This window comes from Marmota flaviventris, chromosome 17 (assembly GCF_047511675.1).
Source record: "Marmota flaviventris isolate mMarFla1 chromosome 17, mMarFla1.hap1, whole genome shotgun sequence".
NCBI lineage: Eukaryota > Metazoa > Chordata > Mammalia > Rodentia > Sciuridae > Marmota > Marmota flaviventris.
The window spans coordinates 716,438-741,046 of NC_092514.1; positions in this window are offsets into that span (position 1 = coordinate 716,438).

The following is a 24,609-nucleotide window of genomic DNA, read 5'->3' on the forward strand; positions in this document are numbered from 1 at the left end:
GAGACTAGAACCCAGGGCCTTGCACATGCTAGGTAAGTACTCTACCACTGAGCTACATTCCTAGCACATTAGGTATTTTTAATCATCATCAAAGGTAAGTCTTGTCATGAAGTTTTTCTGAGTATGGCAAAGGCCACATCCTCCAACCTGACCCTCTTCTGATGTTATGACCCAATGATTCGGATGAAAACAAGTAAGTTATAAATATAAAAGTGCATATAATACAACGTTAGGAAATAAACTTAAGCTGTTCCAGTGAAATCCTGATGAGGCTAAGTTCCAACCACATCCTTGCATGGGTAGGGGTTGGTGTCATTACAGAAAAGCATATGTGACAGAAAATAAAGTAAGGATTTAGAACAGAGTAGGTCAGCCCAATTTAATAATGCAGCTCCCAAAATGCAAATCTGAGCTTTAACTTCTTAATTGAAATTGTAATGTCTAGAATGAGGAAAAAATTTTCTGTCTTATAGAATAGAACATATTCCCAACACAACACATGTGTTTATTTCAAACATTTCTGTTCTTCTTTGTATTTCAACATTTTATTACATATTTCAAGTTTTACAGAAAATTTGACAGAAAAGTTGATATTGCACTACAGTGAACACTTGTATAGTTGCCACCTAGAATCAATAATTCTTAATAATGTGACATTTCAAAAATTTATTCATATATAAGAGTATGTATATATATGGGTATGTATGTGCACATACACATATGTATGCATGTGTATGTATGTATTTTTCCTGAGTCACTTGACTAAAAATCTGCAACTTCAAATGATAAGGATAATCTCTTGCATAACCACTATACACCCACCAGTCAGAAGAAAACTGATAGTAATTTCTAAATGTAATCTAACATCTAGTCCATGTGAAAACTTGCCCAGTAGTCTCTAAGAAGTCTTTCATAGCTTTCTTGATAGTTCTTCAACAAGTGAACTAAATCTGCTTTCTGGTTTTTTCTTTCTTTCTTTCTCACTACTTCCCATTTCAATGAAATAGGTAGATCATCATACAATTGTCTGAGAATGGTCATGTAAGATGAAGAGCAAATTTGGGGGAGGGAAATAATGAGTTGCATCTTATGAATTTTGAGTACAGGTCTGGAGGTCAGCAGAGAGGTATGAGCTACAGACAGACACTTGGGAGACATCAAATCAGAGGTTGTAGCTTGCATGTTGGGAGGGTGTGAATCATCTAGGGACATTGTCACCATCATTGAGACATCAAGCTCTACTTGGCATTGCACTGTCTTTTATTTGTTTAGTTTAATTTTTAACATTTGCACAAATTAATTGTACATATTTATGGGCTACAATATGATGATTTGAAACATGTATATGATGTGTAAGATCAAGTCATAACAATTAACATTTCCATCTCCTTAAACATTTTTCATTTCTTTGTGTTGAGAACATTTAAACTCTTCTAATTCTTTATAAAATATAAATTTCTGTGAGCTGTAGTTACCCTACTGTGTTGTATAGCATCAATACTTATTCCCTTGATGGAATTGTATTTTGATGCCTGTTATCAGGCATCAAAAAGCTCATGTGTTGGAAACATGGTCCCCAATGCAGCAAGGTTCAGAGGTGGAGGTGGAGGCAATGGATTAATCCACTTCATAGTTGAATGGACTACTGGGAAGTAAGACCTAGTTGGAGAAAGTAGATCACTGGGGCATGTCCAGAGTTTATCTCCTCCCCAGTTTCCTCCACTACTTCTCTCTCCCCCCTCTTTCTTTGCTTCCCTCTCTGCCATGAGATGATCAACTTTCTTTCTCCACACTCTTTAGCAATGATATTTATGTCCTGGAGCTGGCCAGCCATGGACTGAATCTCTGAAACCATGAGCCAACATAAAACTTTCTTCCTAAGTTGCTTTTGTAAGGTATTTTGGTCACAGTTAAGAAAAGCTGACTAACAAAGTATACTTTATCCAAACTCCATTTCCCCTTACCCTAATCTTTATAACCTCTAGCGACCACTATTCTATTTCATATATGAGTAAGAACATTAAATAATTGTTTTCCTGTACCTGACATTCCATATTTCTGCAAATGACAGATTTTCATCCCTTATTATAGCTGAATAATATTCTATTGTGATATATACATACATCTCAATTTATTTATTCATCCACTGATGGGTACTTAGGTTAATTCCACATCTTGCCTATTATAAATAGTGCTGCAATAAACATAGGGGTATAAGTATCTCTTTAATATGTTAAGTTCATTTCCCTTGGATATATAACCTAGCAGTGGGATCATTAGATCATATGGTAGTTCTATTCCTAGATACTTGAGGAAACTCCATATTGTTTTCGATAATGGATAATGCTATCCATTATTTACCCCTTATTATATCTATTAATTATATCTATTATTTCTATTGCTGTTGAGTATTTTGAGTTTCTTGAATATTCTGGGTATAAAACCCTTGTAAAATGAAAGACAGGTGAATATTTTCTTCTGTTACGCAGGTCCTCTCTTGGCTTTCTGATTGTTTCCTTTGCTCTGCAGAAGCATCTTACTTGGTGCTCTATTGAGGTGGGTTTTTTTTTTTTTTTTTGGTATTTTTGTGTAACTGTGATCAAAAAAACCTAACAAGAACAATTAAAGGAGGGAAAGTTTATTTGGGACTCCCAGTTGCAGAGGTCTCTGTATGTAGATGGCTAACTCCATTGCTCTGGGCATGAGGTGAGGAAGAACCCCACAGTAAAGGGATGGAAAACAGCTTAGGACATGGCACCAGAACGCAGAGACCTCTGCTCAGAACGGACAAACTATAAACCCCAAAGGCATGCCCCCAAGCACTCACCTCCTTCAGTCATACCCAACCAGCCTATAGTTACCACACAGTTAATCCATTCAAGTAGATGAATGCACTGGTTAGGTTAATGTGATCATAAAACAATGAGGTCACCTCTAAGCATTCTTGCATTGTCTTTCAAAAATCAATTACAAACATTGATAAAAGAAATAGAAATGGAAGGATAGACAGATAGGTATATACCTGTAAACCAGCTACCCAGGAGGCAGAGGCAGAAGGATGGCAAGTTCAAGGATAGCTTAGGAACTTAGTGAAAACCCTTTATCAAAATTATAAAGGGAGTCTGAAAGATAGCCCAGTTGTAGAGCACCCCTGGGTTCAATGCACAGTACTACCCAAAAAAAAAAAAAAAAAAAAAAAAAAAGAAAAAAAGAAAGAAAGATATCTCATGTTCCTGGATTGAAAAAATTTATATTGTTTTTTTAAACATCAGAAATTTATTAGTTGCTCAAAACATTACATTGATCTTGACATATCATATATCATACATTTGATTCAAATGGGGTATGAATTCCTATTATTCCCACATGTACAGATTGCAGAATCACATCGGTTACACATCCACGTTTTTACACACTGCCATACTATTCTCTGTTGTATTCTGCTGCCTTTCCTATCCTCTACTATCCTCCTCCCCTCCCCTCACCTCACCTCCCCTCTCCTCACCTCTCTCTACCCCATCTACCATAACTCATTTCTCTCTCTCTCTCTCTCTTTTTTCCCCTTTCCCCTCACATCCTCTTATATGTAATTTTGTATAACTATGAGGGTCTCCTTCCATCTTCCGTGCAATTCCCCCTCTCTCTCCCATTCCCTCCCACCTCTCGTCCCTGTTTGATGGTAATCTTCTTCTCATGCTCTTTCTCCCTGCTCTGTTTTGAGTCGCCCCCCTTATATCAAAGAAGACATTCGACATTAGTTTTTTAGGGATTGGCTGACTTCACTTAGCATAATCTGCTCTAATGCCATCCATTTCCCTTCAAATGCCATGATTTTGTTATTTTTTAGTGCTGAGTAATATTCCATTGTGTATAAATGCCACATTTTTTTTTTAATCCATTCATCTATTGAAGGGCATCTAGGTTGGTTCCACAGTCTAGCTATTGTGAATTGTGCTGCTATGAACATTGATGTGGCTGTGTCCCCGTAGTATGCTGTTTTTAGTTCCTTTGGGTAAAACGTCCATTCTATTCAAAGTGATTTACTGATTCAATGCAATCTCTATCAAAATGCCGATGGCATTCTTCACAGAAATAGGAAAAAAGAAGCCTAAAATTTAAAAATGTATGTGCATGCACACCTACATGCACACACACACACACACACACACACACACACACACAGGTAATCCAGTTCATTGCTGAAGTTTACTTTTAAATTTTTTTTGTGTGAATATTTTGAATGGGATTGCTTGATATTTTTTTTCTCAGCAATGTCTTATTGAGGTATAAATAGTACTGATTTTATTTGCTGACTTTGTATATTGAACTTTACTGAATTTATCAGTTCTAACAATTTTTTAGTGGAGGCTTTAGTCTTTTTATATATACAATCACGTTATTTGCAAACAGGGATAATCTGACTCCCTCCCTTCTTATTGGAATGCCCTTTATTTCTTTCTATTGGCTATTCTTCTGACTTAAGACTTTCACGACTATGAGGAATAATACCAGTGAACATAGAGATTCTATATTATGGTTTGCTGGTACTTTGTTTAGAATTTTTGCATCTATGATCATCAGGGATATTGGTCTATAGTTTGTGTGTATGTATGAGTGTACACCCTTGTCTAATTTTGGTATTAATGTAATGCTAAACTAGTGTAAGTTTGGAAAGTTTCCTATTTCATATTTTTAGAATAGCTTGAGAATAATTGGCATAGCTCTTCTTTCAAATTTTTATAAAATTCAGCTCTCAAGCTATCTTGTCCTGGGCTTTTCTTTGTTGGGAGATTTTTCTATTACTAATCCAATCTCCTTAGTTATTATTGGTCTGTTCAGGTTTCTTTGTACTTGTGGTTCATTTTCGATGGGCTGTGTGTATCCAGGAATCTATCACTTATTTTAAGTTTTCTAATTTTTTGTCATATAGTTGTTCTAATAGTCACTAATGATCATTTACATTTCTGTGATATCAAATTGTAACATCTCATTTTTCTCTGGTGATTTTATCAATTTGTGGGGTTTTCCCCCCATTTTTTTAGTTAGTATAGCTAAAGATTTCTTAATTTAGTTTATCTCTTTTTGAGAAACCAACTATTTCACTGATCTTTCATATACTAGTTTGGTTTTGTCTTAGTCATTTTACTTTTTCCCCTCTGCTCTGACTTTTTTTTTTGTACTGGGGATTGAACTCAGGGGCATTCAACCACTGAACCACATCCCAAGCCTTATTTTATATTTTATTTAGAGTCAGGGTCTCACTTGGTTGCTTAGTGCCTTGCTCTTTTGCTAAGGCTTGCTTTGGACTCGAGATCCTCTTGTCTCAGCCTCCTGAGCTGCTGGGATTATGGGCATGAGCCTCCATGCCTGGACCTCTGCTTTGCTCTTTGTTATTTATTTCCTTTACTAATTTTGGGTTTAGTTTGTTCTTGCTTTTCTACTTCTTTGACTTGCATTTTTAGGCTGTTTATTTGAAATCCCCCCTGCCCTTTTCTGATATAGGCACTTATTACTATAAACTTCTATCTTAGTACTGCTTTTGATGTATTCAATAGGTTTGGGCATATTGTGTCTTAATTTTCATTTGTTTCAAGAATTTTTTAATTTCCATTTTAATTTCTTCATTGAACCATTGGCCATACAAGGGCATGTTGTTTAATTTTCATGTATTTGTATGATTTCTAAAGTTTCTCTTTTTGACTTCTGGTTTGGTTCCATTGCGGTCAAATAAGAGACTAATTATGATTTCAATTTTCTAAAAAATTGTTGACATGTGTTTTGTGTCTAAACATATGGTCTATCCTGGAAAATGTTCCATGTGTTGATGAGAAGAATGTGTATCCTGCAGCCGTTGGGGTGAAGCATTTCTGCAAGTGCCTCTTAGATCCAATCCTGTATAGAGTATTGTTTAAATCTGATGCTTCTTTGTTGATTTTTTGGTATGGATGATCTGTTCATTGATAAAAAGTAGTTCGGAGGAGTCCCCAATCATTATTTTATTGGAGTCTATTTCTCTTGTTAGGTGTATTAATATTTGCCAACAAAGCCTGGAACCAGGGATTATTAATCATCATATCAAAAAGAACAACAAAACATTGTAACATCACAAGTGAAAAAAATGAATAAAAAGAGTAAGGAGAGCTTATGGGGTGACAAAATCCCATGGAAACTTGATTTAAGGAGCTTTCCATTAAGGGTGGCCTTCTCCCCCAGTAGTGGTTTCCTCTTGTTTTTGTTTTTGAGATGGGGGTCTCAGTATGTTGCTAGTTTCAAACTTGTGGGCTCCAGTGATCTTCTGCCCTCAGCCTCAGTGTGTGGCTGAAATTATAGACACATACCCCCTACCCTTCTCCTCCAGTAGTGTTTTGATAAAAACTCAGCTTGATGCACATGTGAAGTGACTGATACCCATGTGGGCAACACTTGTCAGAAATCTACATGTGCAATACAACTTATTACGTTTTTGCCCAAAGTTGAAAAAAAAATAAAGCATAGAATAAAAAGGAAAAGAAGGAAATGTAAAAGCGAATACTTTTAAATTCTTCCCAGGAAACAGACTTTATTCCTTGGTCATTTTATTACAAAAATAGCTTCTTGATTTATAGTAAATGTCACTCATATCTGAAAAACAACAAGACCAATTCTCACTGTCATGTGAGAATTCTGTCCCTAAACATCATTTAAAAATGATTTGTTTGTTCTGCTAAGCAAGTTAAGTCTAATTCTGTATGAAAGAATGTGGCTGGGTATCCCGTACGAGGCAAACACACTGTTCTGTCTGTCACTCTTTGAAGAAGGAATGGGAAAGGAGAAATAGAGGAACTGTTTTCTCTCTGATTGACCAGAGAAAAGTTATTTAATCTCGTTGGTCTTCTTTCCTCAAGTGTGGGCTTTCATATGGTTATAAAAATTAACTTCCATCATAGTTTCTAGGATTCCTAAGCCTTGATCGAGTGTAAGATTTAAAAAAAAAAAGTTTATTCCCTTTTTGAATTTTGTTTTTAACTAGAGGTTATTCTTTTAAAAAATCTGGCTTTGCCTCTTGCAAGATCTAAACTAGATCTTCTGTTCATAGAGAAGGCACTTTCCTTGTGAAGCGAGGAAATTTCTTGTGGCATTTTCCTGCCAACCCCTATGCATCCTCCAATGAGTGGGAGTTGTCTGGTAACCAAACACAGTCCCCATGAAGAACCCAGTGAGAGGTTTCCCTTTGGAGTGGGGGATGGGAAATAGAACAGAAGCAGATTTAATCATGGGTTTGCCTCTTCCTGGTCTATATGTGTGGCTCCATCTGCCTCCGCCCAGGGAGTAGGTGGAGAGGAAAGTCTGATTGCAGTTTCTAGCCCTTGAACATCTCCCCTACTGCCTCTTCCAAGGACTTCAGTTCCACCAAATCCAACTAATTGAGTGATATTAAATTAAGAAATTGAAAGGTACCTAATCCTATAAGAGGCATCTCCTGGAAAATATCCATTCATCTGTATTTATTTACGGAATGGCATTTGAAACCCTATCCTGGTTGTTAAATGTGCAAAGATGAATAAAACAAAATCACTCTCTCAGAAGGTGGTAACCAAGGTGGGTGGAACAACTGTAAAGAGAGAAATCATGCTGGAATGTTGTGGTACAATGGTGATATATCTAAAGTGCATAAGTGGTTAGTTATGGTTTAAATATTAGGTGTCCCCCCAAAGCGCATGTGTGAAACAGTATGACAGAGTTTGGAGGTGGAATGATTGGGTTATGAGAGTCTTGACCTAATCAGCACATTAGTCTCCTGATGGGATTAACTGGGTGGAAAGTGTAGGCAGGTAGGATATGTCTGGAAGAAGTGGGTCAGCGTGGGCATGCCTTTGGGGTATATATTTTGTCCCAGGTGAGTGGAACTCTCTCTGCTTCCTGGTGGGATGTCCTGAGCTGCTTTCCTTCATCACACTCTTCCACCCTGATGTTCTGCCTCACCTTGAGCCCTCAGGAATGGAGCTGGCTGTCCATAGACTGAGACCTCTGAAACTAGGAGCCCCCAAATAAAGTTTTCCTCCTTAAATTGTTCTTATCAAGTCTTTTGGTCACAGCAACAAAACAGCTGACTAAAACACGATCTGAAGAAGGGGCTCTGGCCATGGAGGATATTGAAGCTGTGTTTTGTAGGGAACTATAAGTGTTCCATGTGGCTAACAGGGGACAGAAGATTCTTGATAAATTCCTAAAGTCTGAAGATAGAACAAAGACAGGTAACCCATTTTGGGATGGCAGTGCTGCCAGTTTCATGATTAGGAGGCAAGAATGATAGTACTGAGGTGTGTGTGTCTGTGTGAGTGTGTGTGTATGTGTATGTGTGGTGTGTGGTTCATTTAATTTTCTCCCCTTAGACTGATTTGGAAGAAATTCCCAAAAGGAATTTCACCTCTTATTAAAGTCAGAGCTGCAGGCTGACTCTATTTTCTAAATCCAGTTCTGCTTATTCTTAAGTCTCTGCAAATGGTTGTGTTGTATTGCACACTTGTATGCCTGGTTAAGTTGGGACAGTTTCCCAGAATCTCCTTCCCTGGGTAGTTTTGAGTTACATTTGGCCAGAAGACTTTGGGAGACTACCGAGAATCAGAAGCAAAGTGGCAGCCATGACTCTGAGATCATTGCACTTGGATATAGGGTAGACAGATGTGGCTGTACCCAGTATCCTCCTTGCTCTAAGCTCTGCACCCAACTCTTCTTCCCTAACCTCTCACACCAGAACCCTGAGCACACTCAGAGGGTGTAGTAACCAGCCACGGTGCCAACTTCTCAAAATGTTATCCGTAAGCTACCCAGTGCAGCCCCACTTTGTTGGCTGGACCTGTTATTAGCCTTTTGGATTTTTCTAGAAGCCATCACCTGGCCTGGTGAACTTCCTCACACCATGCCTACTCACACCATGGTCTGAAGCAAGCTGGAAGTGAACCCCTTACAAACCTTCATTCCCTGGCTTTTTTTGCACATTGGGTGAAGCCTTGTTCCAGTAACAAATACCTTGTCCCTGTCAGGGTTATGGTGGGTCTGCTGTCTGCTTTCCTGGCCTACCTGGACTGACCCAGTGGTGTCCAGCCTGGGCTTGCAGCTTCTTCCCTGTATTGAAGGATTTGTTTTCCTTCTGCTTCCTGATCCTTGTTCAATTTCAATCTCTTCAGTCATTCTACCCTATGCCAACACTTCAACTACTAGAAAAGCTGCCACATTTCCTAGGTTTCCTTCAGAGACACTGATGCAGAGGATCTGGGTGAGGACATGGAATCTAAATTTCCTAAGCAGACTCCCCTCCTGCTTACTGCCAGATGATGTTGCTGCAGTACGTTGGGTGAGTTCTAGACTGGTCCTTGGGCCTTGATTTCATTTTCACCTTTGCAGATAAGATTACCATACCACATCTCCTCACTCTGATATTTAAGCAGAGCCTTATCCTATTTCTTATCAGCATTTGGATTTTGGGGAGAGACTTGTTGACCTCTACAGCCTCAGGGAATACTGGTTTAGAAAGACATGTTGCTAAATAAATGAGAAAAGAAAAGAGAGTTGGAGATCAAGAAACAGTGAAAATGAAATGATGGTCCAATCTTGGGGTAGGATCTGACTTCATATGGACCCTAAGGTCAAGGCGGGAGGGATGAAGGACATCTGCAGGGATGGGGCATTTGCCTGACTCCAGAATCCGTTCCATAAGGAGAAGACATCTTCCTTGTCTGATCACAGTCCAAGAAGCCTGCCTTCATGTGTGTGGACAGAGAGAGGGCTCTTGGGGAAGTCACTTCTTCCTTGGCCTCAGATGTAGGACAGCTAGCTGGGATCAGGCATATCTTAGCTATCTGAAGGGCAACCAGGCCCAGGAGGATATAGGCACAGGTTCTGGAGTGTGCAGATATGGGATTAACTTCTAGCTGTCACTTATTTTAACCAAACAAAGAAACTGAAATTATTATAATACCTCTCTATCCAAAGGTATTCTGAGGGTAGAGAGGGAATGACAGAGCAGCAAGCACAATTTCTGGCACCATGAGGTTTTCAGCAAATGTCAGATGCCCTTCATGGCTGGCAAACTACTCTACAACCTCTTCAGTCCTAACTAGGCACACCCTTCTGAGCTGCCAGGCACCAAGACAGGTTGCCGCATTCTAAACCTGTTGCCATTTGTACCTCAAATGCTTACCTAGCTTGCAACTTCATGTTGTAGGATGTTCTTTCTTTCTCTCCTACTGAAGAAAGAATTGATAGATGCTGAACTGTGGCCTAAGGAAGTTCCCAGGCACAAAGGACTTATGGTCAAAGGCAATGGAATGGCTGTTTGGCTATGCATGAGTTACTTGCCTTGATCAAATCTTCCAAGTGGGGACATAGGACAGATTCCTTATATCTAATCCCAGCTATTTCTCTGAGATGTAGCTCAGTGGTACTGTGCTTGCCTAGCATGGGCAAGGCCCTGAGTTCCATCCCCAGACTGCAACAAACAGACAAACATAACATAACCAAGCACAACAACCAATATAAACTGTAGTTGTAGGACCCAAAGATTGGTGCTTTGCTCTTTGGGTGGACACTCCCTCCCTTGTCCTGCTTTCTGTGACCTGATCCCTGCCAACGATCAAATAAGGTTGGCACATTCCTGGGATACATCAGGAGCCAGCCTACAGACAAGTTTTTGAGGGTTCCTGATACATTGACTGTCTGAAAAAGTGATGGTCCCAAGAAACAGAATCTCCTTCAAGCTCCACAGAGTGACAGAATGCTTGAGGAAACTCAGGTGGAAGACTCCTGAGAGTGGAGACCTGTGAGGACCCAGAAGCTGTGGTTACTGCCGCTCTCAAGTGTTCTCAGGGCTTCTTCATCTTTTTGTCCCTGAGAGAGTCTCCAGTTTCACTAATCATGCTCTCTCCTTCCTTATTAAAACATGCACCCCCAAACAATGTATTTCTAGCTCCTGTGGCCACCAGAGACTGACCTGAGCCTCTTTCTTCCTCAATTCAAATTCCTCATGGAGGAAGATTCTGATTTGCTTTCTCATGGCAGCAGAGCCCCCACCTACCCACTGCACCCTCAGCTGTCTCCTTCAAATGCTGCGTGGTTCAGGAAAGTCCATTAAGCCATAGCCACTGGCACCAACTGTATCATCTCTGGAGGACCAAGGCTCCCACTTAGAGGACAGGCGCTGTCCAGGTGAGTCACTGTGCAGGCCTGCTCTTGGAGGCTTGAGCTAGGACTTTTCACAGTGAACCTTTGAAAATGTCAGGTTTTTATTTACAATTAAGTATCCTTGAACATGTTGCATTATATTGAGGCACCATATACAAGACTGTATACAAGACTGGCCAGCTACAGAGCTGAGTCCCCAACCTGGCCTGCATTGATGTCTATTGTTATTCTACTGGTATAGTAATGACCATCGAACTAGATTTGGCCTGGCCATGAATGCCCATAGGCCTTATGAGCCAAGGACTTGGCTGCTTCACAGATAAAAAGTCTTTTAGATACACCCCACCACACACACATTGTTTCTGATATCTCTGGGGTGCTTATCTGTAACCAAAAATAAATTCTAGTGGTACAACTCTGGCCACTGCTGGAATGCAGCCAGCACTAAGCAGTTTTGGAGAACCTATAAACACAAAGATATACCTGTCTGAATTAGAGTTCAGCTCTCCCATCTTTTCCTTATTATTCCCATTTTCTCCAATGATGCTGACAAAATGAGCTGCACTGTGATGGGGTTACCACAGGCTCCTGCAGGCTTGGAGGCTGGTCAGCCTGGATCTTTCAGGCAGTTATGGCTCCAATGGGTGAGAGTTAAGACTGCCTTCTTCCTTGGTACCCTTAAAGAGCAGAGCTCCAGTTCCTTATGCAGGTCATGCCACTGATGGCACTTGCTGACACCTAGCTGCCACTACAGGTGTCTTAAATTCAGAAATGAGTTCCCAGTTCAGGTGCCTCATACCCTGAATGAAAGCACCCTAGCAGTAGCAGAAACAACCAGGGAGATTTTTCTAAAGGACCTATAGTGCTTTGGGACAGAGAGGAGACATGAGTTCTATTGCTCCATGGTAAACCATCTTAAACTTTGTAGTATAAAGTAATCACTTCATTATGCTCATGAATTCATGGGACAGGAGTGAGACAGGACTCAAGGCAAGACCTTCTCTGTTTTTTGATGATGGGAATTCATTGGGGAAAAGACAGAAATGACTGAATAATGCAAACACCTGGGACTAAAGGACCCCTTCCTAGATGGCCTCCTCACTGTCTGCTGCCTAGGCTGGGAATGTTGGAAGGGTGGCTAATCTGGGACCAGAGCATTAATGTGGGATCTCCATGCAGCTCAGGGTTTTCAGACCATGGCAGCCTGGCTGGGAGTGGGAATGACCAGAGAGGGGCACTCCAGGGAGCAAACATTCCAAGAGGGCTGCATGGGCTCTTCAGCCCAAGGTGTGATGGTTCCACTTATCACTTCTACCTCAAGCAGAAGTGTTTGAAGCAGCAGCAAGCATCCTCAGATGCAAGGGAAAGGACACAGACCCACCTTCACTGAAATCACACCCAAGTCACTGATATGATAAGTATTGTTATAGCCATCATTGGAAAACATAGTATCCTGGAGCTAACAGCTCCTTCTAAGATTTAGACTGTAGGGTTCAATATCCAGGGTAGCTCCAGCCAAGAGAAGCAGATAGGGCAGTAGTCATCCTGGACAACTGGAGAGACAGGACACAGTACAACTGTCTCCTCCAGCACCAAGGATGGCCTAGCTGCTTTTTCATCTTCTGTTGCAATCCCTCCTGAACAATACGGTTTTGTAAGCTCACCATGTCACTTTCCTGTGTAAGAAGACAATTATGGCTTGGATGTGAGGTGTCCCCCCAAAGTTCATGTGTGAGACAATGCAGGAAGGTTCAGAGGAGAAACGATGGGTTTCTAAGAGTCTTAACCCAATCAGTGAATTAATCCCCTGATAGGGATTCACTGAATGCTAATTGAAATGGTAGGGTGTGGCTGGAGGAGGCAGGAATTGGGGTGTGGCTGTGGGGTATATATTTGTATCTGGCAAGTGGAGACCTCTCTCTTTGCTTCTTGATCATCATGAGATGCCACTCTCTTCCACCATGATGTCCTGTCTCACCTTGAGTCCCCAGGAATGGAGTCTGCTGTCTGTGGATTGAGACCTCTGAAACCGTGAGCCCCCAAATAAACTTTTTCTCCTCTATAATTGTTCTGGTAGGGTCTTTTAGTCACAGTGCTGAAAAAGCTGATGAAAACCAAAAAACGGATAAAAGCATTAAAATGTAGGTTTTGGGGGATGAAGAAGGGTGAATTATTTCAAAAATTTTCCAAGATTGCCGAGTCAATTTTACATGGGAGTCAGTTCAAAGTCCTTGATGCCTTTCTATCCCCCCAAGTTTGGCATGCAGGTGTGTATGTCACAGGAGGACAAATTTGTGGGGGTCATTGAGGAGTGAGTAGACAACCTTGTGATATGATAGTATACCCTTTTCACCTATTCACTGGAATTCAAAGGAAGCCTGACCCCTGTTGAGAGGAATCCTTCAGAACCGAGACTGATCAATGCAGGTTCCTGCAAGGCTCAATATGCCTCCTTTGAGAGACCTTGGGAGGCCATTACCAGCTGACAAGGGCAGCTTAGATATGGCTGAATGTCTCAGTTTCTAGAATGAGACAAGATAGCATCATGTGCAGACCTAAGGTGTATTTTCCTTTTAGGAAAAAGCCACTTTGGAGGAGGGTGCCTATTGTTTGTGATGAACTCCTCTCACATACCATTCTGGGTCTACTCAGCTCCCCTGTCCCTGCTGTGTGTTTTTCAGGGATGAATGATGTAGGGTACCCCAATAGATTATCTTTCCCTTAGGATCACCACCTGGTTCACACCTGCTAGAGACTCATGGAAGGAAGGAGAGAAAAGTCTAAAGTTTATTCCTCTGCTTCCTCCCTGAGACATCATCCTAAGCCAGTCCAGTTAGAAGGGTCTAAATATTAAATGCAGTTGACAGGAAAATTCTGCACCCTTCCTATCTTCTGAGACCAAGTGTTCAGAGAAACATCAGTGCCATATAGTGTTAGTAGGTAAAAATGGCTGTGGCATTGCATCCCTACACAGTGTGGTGACACAACACAAAGATGGACTTGTTGATAAAAGACCCCAGACAGCTCCCTCACTCCTCCCACCATGTGAAAACAGCAGTAAGCGGCAGTCTGTGTGTGCACCAGGAGAACAACTCCCACCTGACATCAAATCTACTGGTGCCTTGATCTTGGATTTCCCAATCTCCAGAGCTATAAGAAATATATTTTAATTATTAATAAGCCACCCAGTCCATGGCATTTCTTATAGCAGCTTGAATAGATTAAGACACCACAGAACCCATTTAGTAGCAAAATAAGCACAATATCCATGTGATCATAGGATGCACTGAACTCATTATGGATCCATGCAGCAGTAACTGGCCTAATAGAAGAGAGGGATGGCCTGTGAAGGAACAATTCTAGGGTAAGATGGAGTGATGTTCTGTAAGACTGGGCTATGGCCAGTATTTGTGCTAGGTCCCCTGTAGCTGGATTAAGTGAATCTGAAAAGGAAGGGGTGGAATAATTATTATTTCCAGAAACCTCTCTTGGAGATTGTGCTTCCTGTCCCTATACACTTAGGCTCTTCCGGGTTAGCATGCCTGGTTCCATATGGAGACATGCTTCCATAGAGGGACAGAACAAAATAAAATTTTCATGGAATTACAAAGAGCAACTGAACCAGAAAGAAAAGCAAGCATGTCCTGTCCTTGTGGATTCCTGTAAGGAACTGGGGTTGCTGCCACACCACAGAGATGGGGGTGGGGATCATGGGTCTAAATATTAAATGCAGTTGACAGGAAAATTCTGCATGCTTCATATCTTCTGAGACCAAGTGTTCTGAGAATCATTTGATGATGACCTGAGACTCAAGAATGGTTACCCTTGATAATGGCCTGTTTGGGAATGCATCTCCCATTGGTCCTTCACCAATCCTTCACAGGCCATCCCTCTCTTCTATGAGGCCACTTGCTGCTGCGTGGGTCCAGTATGAGTTCAGTGGATCTTGTGGTCACATGCAAAATGTTCTTATTTTGCTACTAAATGGGTTCTGTGATGTCTTAATCTATTCAATCCTGCCTTCACAAATCCTGCCTTTTTTTTTTTTACTCTGGGTTCCCTGGGCTTGTTTCCCATATCAAATATTAACTTGTAAGCATTTGCTTCAGCCTTTGTTTCTCAGGGACTCAGGCCAAGACAGTATAATGTGGTAAATGGGGCATGCAAACTTGGGGTGAGAAGCTGTGGAGGAGTTAAATGCTCTACATAATGAGAAGGTCAGAAATTTGTGTTAATGGAAAATTTTGTTTTCTTTACCTCCATATTGAACTCATATTTCAGGAGTGAAGTTTTGAAGGGACATCACATTTTTGGCTTTTTCGTACATCTTTCTGGGCCTCTTCTCATTTCATATCTTATCAAGCTTTTAGGTCACTGTTTACAGCACACACATGTGTAATGCTAAGTTCCCACTGGTCTGGAAATTGATATGATCCTTCTTAACATGATGTGATTGTTCTGATTTATAGGACATGGACATCCTTGGGAAGGAAAGGTTGCACGTTATGCAGTCTATTCATCGACCATGGTTGTTGGTAAGTTTCTATTACTGTGACAAAATACGTAGCATACTCAACATAAAAGGAGGAGAGGTTTATTTTGGCTCATGGTTTTGGAAGTTTCAATCCCTGGTTGTTTGGCCCTATTGCTTTGGGCCTATGGAAGAATAGTACATCATGGTAGAAGTGTATGTTCACCTTTTGTTGGCTGGTAAGCAAAGAGAGGAAGAGCTAGTATCCCAATATCCATCTTAAGGGCACAGCCCAGTGACCTAACTTCTTCCTACTAGGTCCCCCCTCTTAAATGCTTCATCTCATCCCCCAATTACCAAGCCTTTAAAACCCAAGCCTTTGGTGGATGTTCATTCAAACATAGCACATGTGAGAGCAGCAATTGTTTAAATTTTGAGAATTTATCTGGAGATTGTTTTGATCAAATAGATTTTTTTGAGAAGGGAATAGACTCGGGAACATTTGCATTGCCATAAAACATGAACAGGTGAGTGACTGCTGCTTAAAAAACCAAAAGCAAAAACAACAAAGTGTGAGACAGGAATGCTGTATGAGAAATTAACCTATGGTGGGGACATGGAGGGGGGAAGAGCTCTGGTATCATACCAACAATGCCTATCAGAAACACTTCAACCAGAGCTTCTCCAAGTAGCCCTACTGTCAACTGCCTGGTACCCACAGCAGCTATAGGCCAACACTCCAGTAGAACAAGTTCTGGGGCCTTAAACTCCCACACAATCAGGTTTACCTTATGCCTGAGCTTATGGTTTTATTCCTGGAAAGAATGTGGCCTTCTAATCCAATGCTTCTGGGTTAGCATCTAACATCTAACCTTTATTATACACTCTGGTCCAGCATGCACCTATCTTAATTCCTCAGGTTCAGGTATGAGAAACTAAGGACAGCCCCTATATCCCACAGCCTGCTGAAACTGTTCAAAATAGCCCATTCTAAGTCCATTTGCCCTGCCTTGCCTATTTCTTCCTATATAAACCACAGTGAAGGCTCTTGCCATCATTTCCCTTCTCAGCTCCTGACATACCTCAATGGCTCATGTGCTATGCTTCCTGCCTCTAGGGAAATGTGAACAACAACCTTCTTCCTTCATGACAGTTATCTCCATGCCTACAATTCTTATCATATCTGATTAAAATAAATTCTTGATAGTCTGGAAATGACTTTATAAATTTTTAGTCCTTTAAAACTAGAAGGACACATATAATTTAAAGTGAAACTAAGAAAACCATACATCATGGAATGGCCAGATTTTTAAATTCTCCTTCTCAGTGCTGAATATCAGAGCTGAGATTCTGGTCTGGAAGAACCCCTCTGCCCTTCATCACCATGCATTATCACTTGTACACTGACATATGCTCTTTGCTTCCTTAGCCAGTTCGGCCACTGGCTGTGAGCTTCTTTAAGACATGGTTTCCAGTTTTATTCAACTTCCATTTTCTTCATGTAGTATGGAGTCCATCACTCAGAAGGCCTGGAAATTGTGTTTAAGAAATGAATGGTTGGATGACTATGGATCCATTGCTTTGGTGCCATGTCTACCCCTAGCCCTGATGAAATGTAACACCATGATTCTAGACAGGTGTATTCAGCTATTTGGACTTGGGTAGTATAAGAAGTTATATATTTGGTCTTTGTGCCTAGTTCCTGTCACAGAGGAATTTCCTGAGTTATGGGAGTATGGTTTAGACCACTTTTAATAATAACACCTGAGTTCATGTTTTTTTTTTTTTTTTTTTTTTTTTTTTTTGAGTTTGTATTTTTGAGGTGACTTTGGGTGGGACCACTGGGATAATGTTAGGATAGAGCCATTTACCAGAAAGACCATGTGATTAGAAGACTTGATCATTAAAGCTTTCAGCCCCAGCTTCAATTTCTAGGAATGGGGTTGGGGATTGGATATTAAGCTCTAAAATCTCTTAAACAATGAGACTGGATGAACATTCAGGTTGGTGAACACATTCATATTCTGGGGGCATGGTACATCCCAACTCAATGGAGACAGAATCTCCTGTTACTGGGATCTTTCCAGAACTTTCTGGTTTTCATCCATATCCATTCAGTTATTCTTTACAATAAAACAGTAAAGTGATTCCCTGAGTTCTGTAAACCATCTTTAGATAATTATTGAACCTAAGCACAGTAATTATGGGAACCCCAATTTATGGCTGGTTGCTGAGAAGTACAGATCTCAGCCTGAAACTGGAAATTGTCACCTGGAGTGGGGGGCAGTTTGTGGACTGACACTATCTGAGGTATCTGATACTATCTCCAGGTTGATAGTGTAAATGCTAAATTGAATTATAGGATACCTATTTGAGTTCTGATGAAAAATTGCTTAGTGTATAGGGAAGAAACCTTATATATCAGTCATAGAAGTGTTCTGTTTCATGAGAGTAAAGGAGAAAACATATGCTTTCCCGAGAAACAGCTAAAACAAAATAGTAGGTAGCTGAAACAAGTGAAGACTCTTTTTTCATAGCTCTGCAGCCTGTGAAGTTCATAATCAAGGTGCTGGAAAATGCAGTTTCTGGTCAGGTTCCCTTTCTGGCTTGCAGATATCTTCTACTTTCTCGGTTCTCTCATAGCCTTTCTTTTATGCTTGTGGAGAGATTGGGTGAGAGGAGAGAGAAGGGAGAGGGGAGCAGGGAGCCTGCTCTGATGTCTCTTCCTCTTCCTGTAAGGACAGATACCTGTTTTGTGGGCCCCCACCTTATGACCTTATTTTCCCTTAATAATCTCCCTTCAGCCCTATTTCTAAGCAGAGGAACAGGGGAGCTAGGGTTCACCACATGAATTGGGGGGATACAACTCAGTCCATGACAATAAGCTATGAGGAAAGAGTTTTCAACCCTAGAGTAACATGCTGGTGAGTTGTATTCACTTGTTAGGTGCATCTACATTAGATACTTCAAAGTTTGCCACTATCTTACAGAAAACCGAATGGAATGAAGGTTAGCCCTTTCATGACATTGCATCATTTACCTGCATCCCATTATACTCTTTTAAGTTGTGGATGCCTCCTCTGGAATTGTGCATAACTTCATATTGCCCAAGGGAGTATGTCTTGCAAGTTAACATCATCAGTATCCGGGTGGATCAAAGAGTGGTTTAGGGGCCATGAGGGCTGTGCGTTTGGGGACTAAACAGGTGTAAACCTGAGATAGCAGAGGTACACGCGTAGGTTCTTGGTTGTGCATGTGTTAAGTAAGCCACTTGGATTCTATGGGTTTTGGCAGAGTATTTCTCACAGGATGCTAATTGTCATTATTATTTTTGTCAATGTTTTGTTGGCTAAGGAAATAACAAGGAAGTAGATTCTGAAATTGGACACAGGATTGGTAAAAGTACTGTGCACATTGGCAGGTGCACCAGTGGGACTTTCCAGGGGCTCTTTCTACATATATTCACTTGCCGAATCAGCCCTTTGAATGGGATGTATCCTGAGGGAATGTTTCCCAGATCCACAGGGAACAGCCATGGTAGATTCTAACATATGAGAACTAGATTCTACCCTTTAAAACACTTGTTTTGAATTAGACATAGCTTAACATGCCAACAAGATACTAATAGCTTTGATTTCTCTGTATTCCTGTTACTATTTTATTTCCAAAAGCAGAATCCAAATCTTTTACTTGTTTAGTTTTCCACTGCAATTTACTCATATTGTATGCAGGTCAGATTGCTTTCTGTTTAGGTTTTGCAATGACTAACTTTCTAGCTCTTAAGTGCATTACTCTTACAGTAGAAAAACCTATAGAATGAAGGGCTTGAGTCTCCATTGGGAAATGTAGGGCAGGAATCTTAACCTCTTAAAACCATGCTGGCCTCATGTGTATTGGATAAATAATTATGTTCACTCAACTCACACATTTGTTTATTTAGTGAAGAAATATTTATGGCATCCGTTTATAACTCACTGTCATCTGTTGTCTTTGCCACCACTCATTTCTATAAGCAGAATAGCCACAGTGATTTTCAAATTCTGTCTAGTTTAGAAATAGTTTTTATTGTTGTTTTTGATCTATTGCTGACTAATATTCTCATAAAGTACAATAAAAATGAATTGCTAAAGAAATGAAATAAGTCATACAAATGATAAACTCTGACTTTTTATTATTAGATTCAATGACATAAAATTATATTACAATAAGTATAATTAGAACAAATATATTATTATTGTTCTGAAATTTTCTGAACACTCTCACTATTCATCTCAATTGCAGCTTGGTAACAGATGGTTCCTGGATCAGAACCCTTCCACAGACGATATTCTGCAAAGTGCTGAAATTGAGATCCTTCTCTGGACTTCCCATAATAGCAAATGGCATCTGTGTGCTCCAACCAAAATCCTTGCACCAGTTTTGTAAAACTTGTTTTTTTTTTTTTTTTTTTCCCCAGTTGGTCCTCAATTGGAAGTGTGGACAAAAATGAGGGAGGCTGTGAGTTATTAATCAAGTCCTGGCTGTGTGGGGCTGATTGCTCCTCTACTCCTCTAGTTATTGCTTGGCCTCCTCGACTGCTACAGATATTTGGTTGGCTTCCCAGTGCTGGTGGCTGTGGGATATGGGTCAGAGTTCTATTTTTACATATGGTCTAACCATTGTCTGTTTGTATATTTACTTTTTCAGTAGGTATGAGGATGGTGACAGAGTCTCCCTTAAACACTTCCCTCACCCCAAGTGTTTGTTGCATTTTAAATTAAATCACACATACCAACATGAACTGCACTAATGACAGACAAAAAAAATATTAGATAGCAGGGCTTTCAGAAATGATCCTGTATTACCCAAGCCATGTGTCTTAGTCCATTTGTCCTACTGAAACTGCAGTCTTGACACAGGTAATTTATCAATAACAAGTATTTATAGCTCACCATTCCAGAGGCTGAGTGAGAGGCTTGCCCCCTCTGCTTCCAAGATGGCACCTTGTTGCTTCCTCCTCCTCCTGCAGGAAGGAAGGCTATGCCCCCACATGGCAGAAGGTGGAAAGGCAGAGGAACATTATGTCGGAAACCTTTTTTATGAGCTCCTTAATCCCATTTGGAAGGGGAGGAGCCCTCAAAGACTAATTGCCTCTTCAAGGCTCCACCTCTTAATAGCATCACAGTGGGGATTAAGTTTCAACGCATGAATTTGGGGAGCATTCAGACCATAACACCATGGTTTAGCATACTTTTCCTTTTGCTTAGAGATGAGGCACCAATATTAAAGAGATAATAAAGACAGCAAATGAGGTAACACAGATTCCTGGGACAGAGGGGTTGGCCCAGTTTTTATAAACTATTGGCAAGAGGAGGCTGTTTAGATGAAGGGTGCTAAGAAAATAAGTGTCTATTTTTAAAAACCTGATTGAGACTTATGATAGATGAGCTCTACATGTGGCAGTGGAGGGGTGGCTCAGACATTAGGCCTTGACATAATGGGGTACAGAGGCAGAGAGTGCAGGTTAAAGAATCAAGGCTGAGGTGATTCTGGGAGAATGAAGCCTGGAAGCTCAGGCTCTCTTGAACAAGATGTCTTATCTCTTTAATATTGGTGCCTCATCTCTAAGACAGTTTCTATGATGTGGGTTTCAATTCATTTTATTTTTCTCATCTGGGAAAAACATCCCACACTGCTTGTTGGACTACATCCTTTAGAAATGAATGCAAAATATGCTGAAATATGGAGTTACTGCAGTTGCTTTGGCCTTCCATCCCCTTCCCAAGTAGACAGTGATTTTTTTTTTGCCAGACTCTGCTAGATCTGCCATTGCCCAGGGACCTGAGGATAGAACAGAGGTGAGGTAGAATGGGACAGCAGGCCCAGGCAGAAGGAACAGCCAAGGCTTAGTGGCCTGGAACAGCATTGGGATTCCAGGGAGCAGCAAAATGTTCCATGTGACAGAAGACTGGAGTACGAGAGGAGAAATGAAGACGTCTACTGCAGTGGTCCAAAGGAGAGGCAGAATTGTGTCATAAAAGTCAGAGTAAGAAAGTCAGGCTGAGCTGCAGATTACTTCAGGAAAGGATTGCACCTGTATACATCTCTGAACTGTTAACTTTACTGCTAGTTCCTGGAGTGTTGAAGACATTTACCAGGTGTCTGTTACTTGAGTGCACCTGCACAGGAGAGGGCCACTCTTAAACCCTCCCTGAACCACGATGTTGTTAACTGGCTCACATTTCTGTGAGATGGGTAGGAAGGAAATGTGATGTGCACAGAGAAGAGGGAGGGGGCAGAGTGTTATTTCCCACAAAGGAACAGAGGGAGTCAACGACGAACTTTATATAGAGTCAAATCTAGCCCTCTGAACAAAAAAGGAGATTTCATTACTAAATCTGGTCAGCTGGAGACAGCCCTGGGGCAGAAGATGTAACCTATTAAACAAACAAAAACCCTTGTAAATACCCTTAAACCCAACACAGTTATGTTTAATTCAATCTTGCTTAATCAGAATCAACAGGGAAGAACAGAGACTTTAGAATCATATTTACCTGGGGGTCATTCCCATTCTTTGCTTTGGTAGCTGGTTGAAGTAGCCAGCCTCTTGAAGCCTCTAGTGTCCCCTTTGGGTCAATGAGAGCAATAATAAGACCCATCTCATTGGGTTCTTGTGAGGGTCATATGAGGTAACGTGCAATACGTGCCTAACATGCCCAACCCATTTCGGTTCATTATTATTAAGAATAAACCTCAAAGTAGGGTTTACTCTGACCTTAGGACCTGATGTCTTCTTACTTCTGATGTCCAGGTTTGGTTTCCTTGCTAATATTCCTTTCGCCACTTATAAAAGAGGTGTGTCTAAATCTCGCTACATCATTATGAAAACATGGCTCACAGCGGATCATGTGGGCGGTAGCCAGACACTGTGTCTTTGTTTGGTCATTTAGTGATGTAACCCTTGAAAAATCCTCTCTCAGATAATTCTGTTGGGAACATTTTCCAAGCCATTAAAATGTTATTCTTCCAAGTCCTCTTGCGTGGGCAACAGGGGAATGGAGACAAAATGCAATGTCATTTGGGCTTTGCCTAAAATGAATTGAACCCTCCAGGCAACACAGAGTGTGACACTGATAATGGATTTCCTGAAATCAGAGCCATGACTTGCTATGGTACCAGTCTCCAGATGCAGGTTGAGGAGTATCTCATTAGCACGATTTTCATGGATTTGGAACCGGAGGTAATTTCAACAAGGTGCTGGAGGAGGAGATTACTGCTGCCGGAACCAGGGGGAAAATTTTTTCTAAGCAAATTAGTTCCTATTGATATTTCAGAAGAAACATTTGTCTAAGATAGATTAGCATTTGGGGGATACTCATTTACATAGAGGTAATGATAATTAATTACAAATAATCCTTATCTGTTTTTAAAGCAGTTCCTCTAGGGGAAAAATCTGCAAGGATTGTATGAAGTTATTCTATGCAAAGGATAGGAATTTGGGGGCCAGAAGAACAAATTAATGCAACCTCCTAATTTTGCAGACCATTAAAAGGGAAGAAGGTGGAGACTACCTGGAATTATAGCAATGGAGCTAATTGATACACAGGAGCCTAGAACAGGAAGAGCAGACAGGCTTCCATTATTGCCCCAGCTCAGTGGATTGGAAGAGGCTCTCAATACCACTAAGAGAAGGACCCTGACATGCCATCCAAAAGGGCATAGCCGCATAAGGGCCTCCATGTGAGTGAGGGCCATTCCTGGACCATTGTCTAGATTACTGTGCTAACCAATCCACATTTATTACACACCGACTGTACTTTTTTAATCTGTGATTGAAAACTATGTATATCCCTGAAGGTATGAATTCAGAGCCTAGCCTAATCATAGCATATCTTCCTAGAGATTCAATTTTACTCCATGGCAGGTAATTTATAAGATATTTTCTAGTAAAACAAATGGACTAGAAATCCAAAATCATATGAATTCTAATAATAAAACATGAGGATTTAAGAACACCTCATGGTTATAGTTTTAGCTTCTCTATATAAAATGCACTCAGGTATATTTTAGCAGCAAATCTGAGAAGTAGATACATATAAAGTAAAAAGTCCTGCTTGGATCAGAGTTTATCACTGGAGTTAAACATCCTTCAGGAGACGAAGGAATGAGGATATACTTGACTTAAGGACAGTAGTGCCTCCTGACAGAACTCACAGGGAAGAAAGAAGGAAAGAAATTATTTTGAATTTATAGTTAGGTGTCATGGAACAAGATGAGAACAGCAGATGATGTTGGACTTCACCTACTATGAAGCAGTCACAACAGAGATTGAGTATGTTCAACATAACTGGCTTTAATAGGTCTCTGATTATGGTAGACCCTCAAGGCCACATGGACTGGCCGACTTTATTGAAGGCTACAAAGACCCTAAAAGCCCCATAAGCACAGAATTTGTTCCATTGGAGAGTGGAAAAGAGTGAAGTATCAGGTGATTTTTAAGTAGAATTTTTAAAATGGTCATGTGAGATTGTCAAATGCCTGACTGAGCCCAGGATATCCTAAGTACTTCTTTAAATTATTCTACTTTTCATATACATCTTGCCTCCCTGCTTTGGCTTCCCTGAGCACTACAGGTTTCACTGTATTTAGAGACAGCTATTCACATTCTCCCAAGGTCCCTGTGATAACTGGGTGGACAGCCCAGAAACTCCAAATCCTCTCCTGGGCTGGAGATAGGGAGACTATGAAATGTTAGGGCAAGGGGAAACCTGCCTGTTATTGGCAGAGCTGAGATCTGCACATCTGCACACCTAACTCCAAAGATGATGCTCTTTCTCACACCTCATATGCTTCCATCAAGAGGTGTGTCACTTACACACAGGGAGTGTGTAAGCGAAGAACCTAAGGCTACCTAGATAAGAGGCCAGAGATCGGATGGGAGGCTGTGGAGGTTGCGAAGCTGTGGATAGAGGAAAAAAGAATAGCTGCTACTGACTATG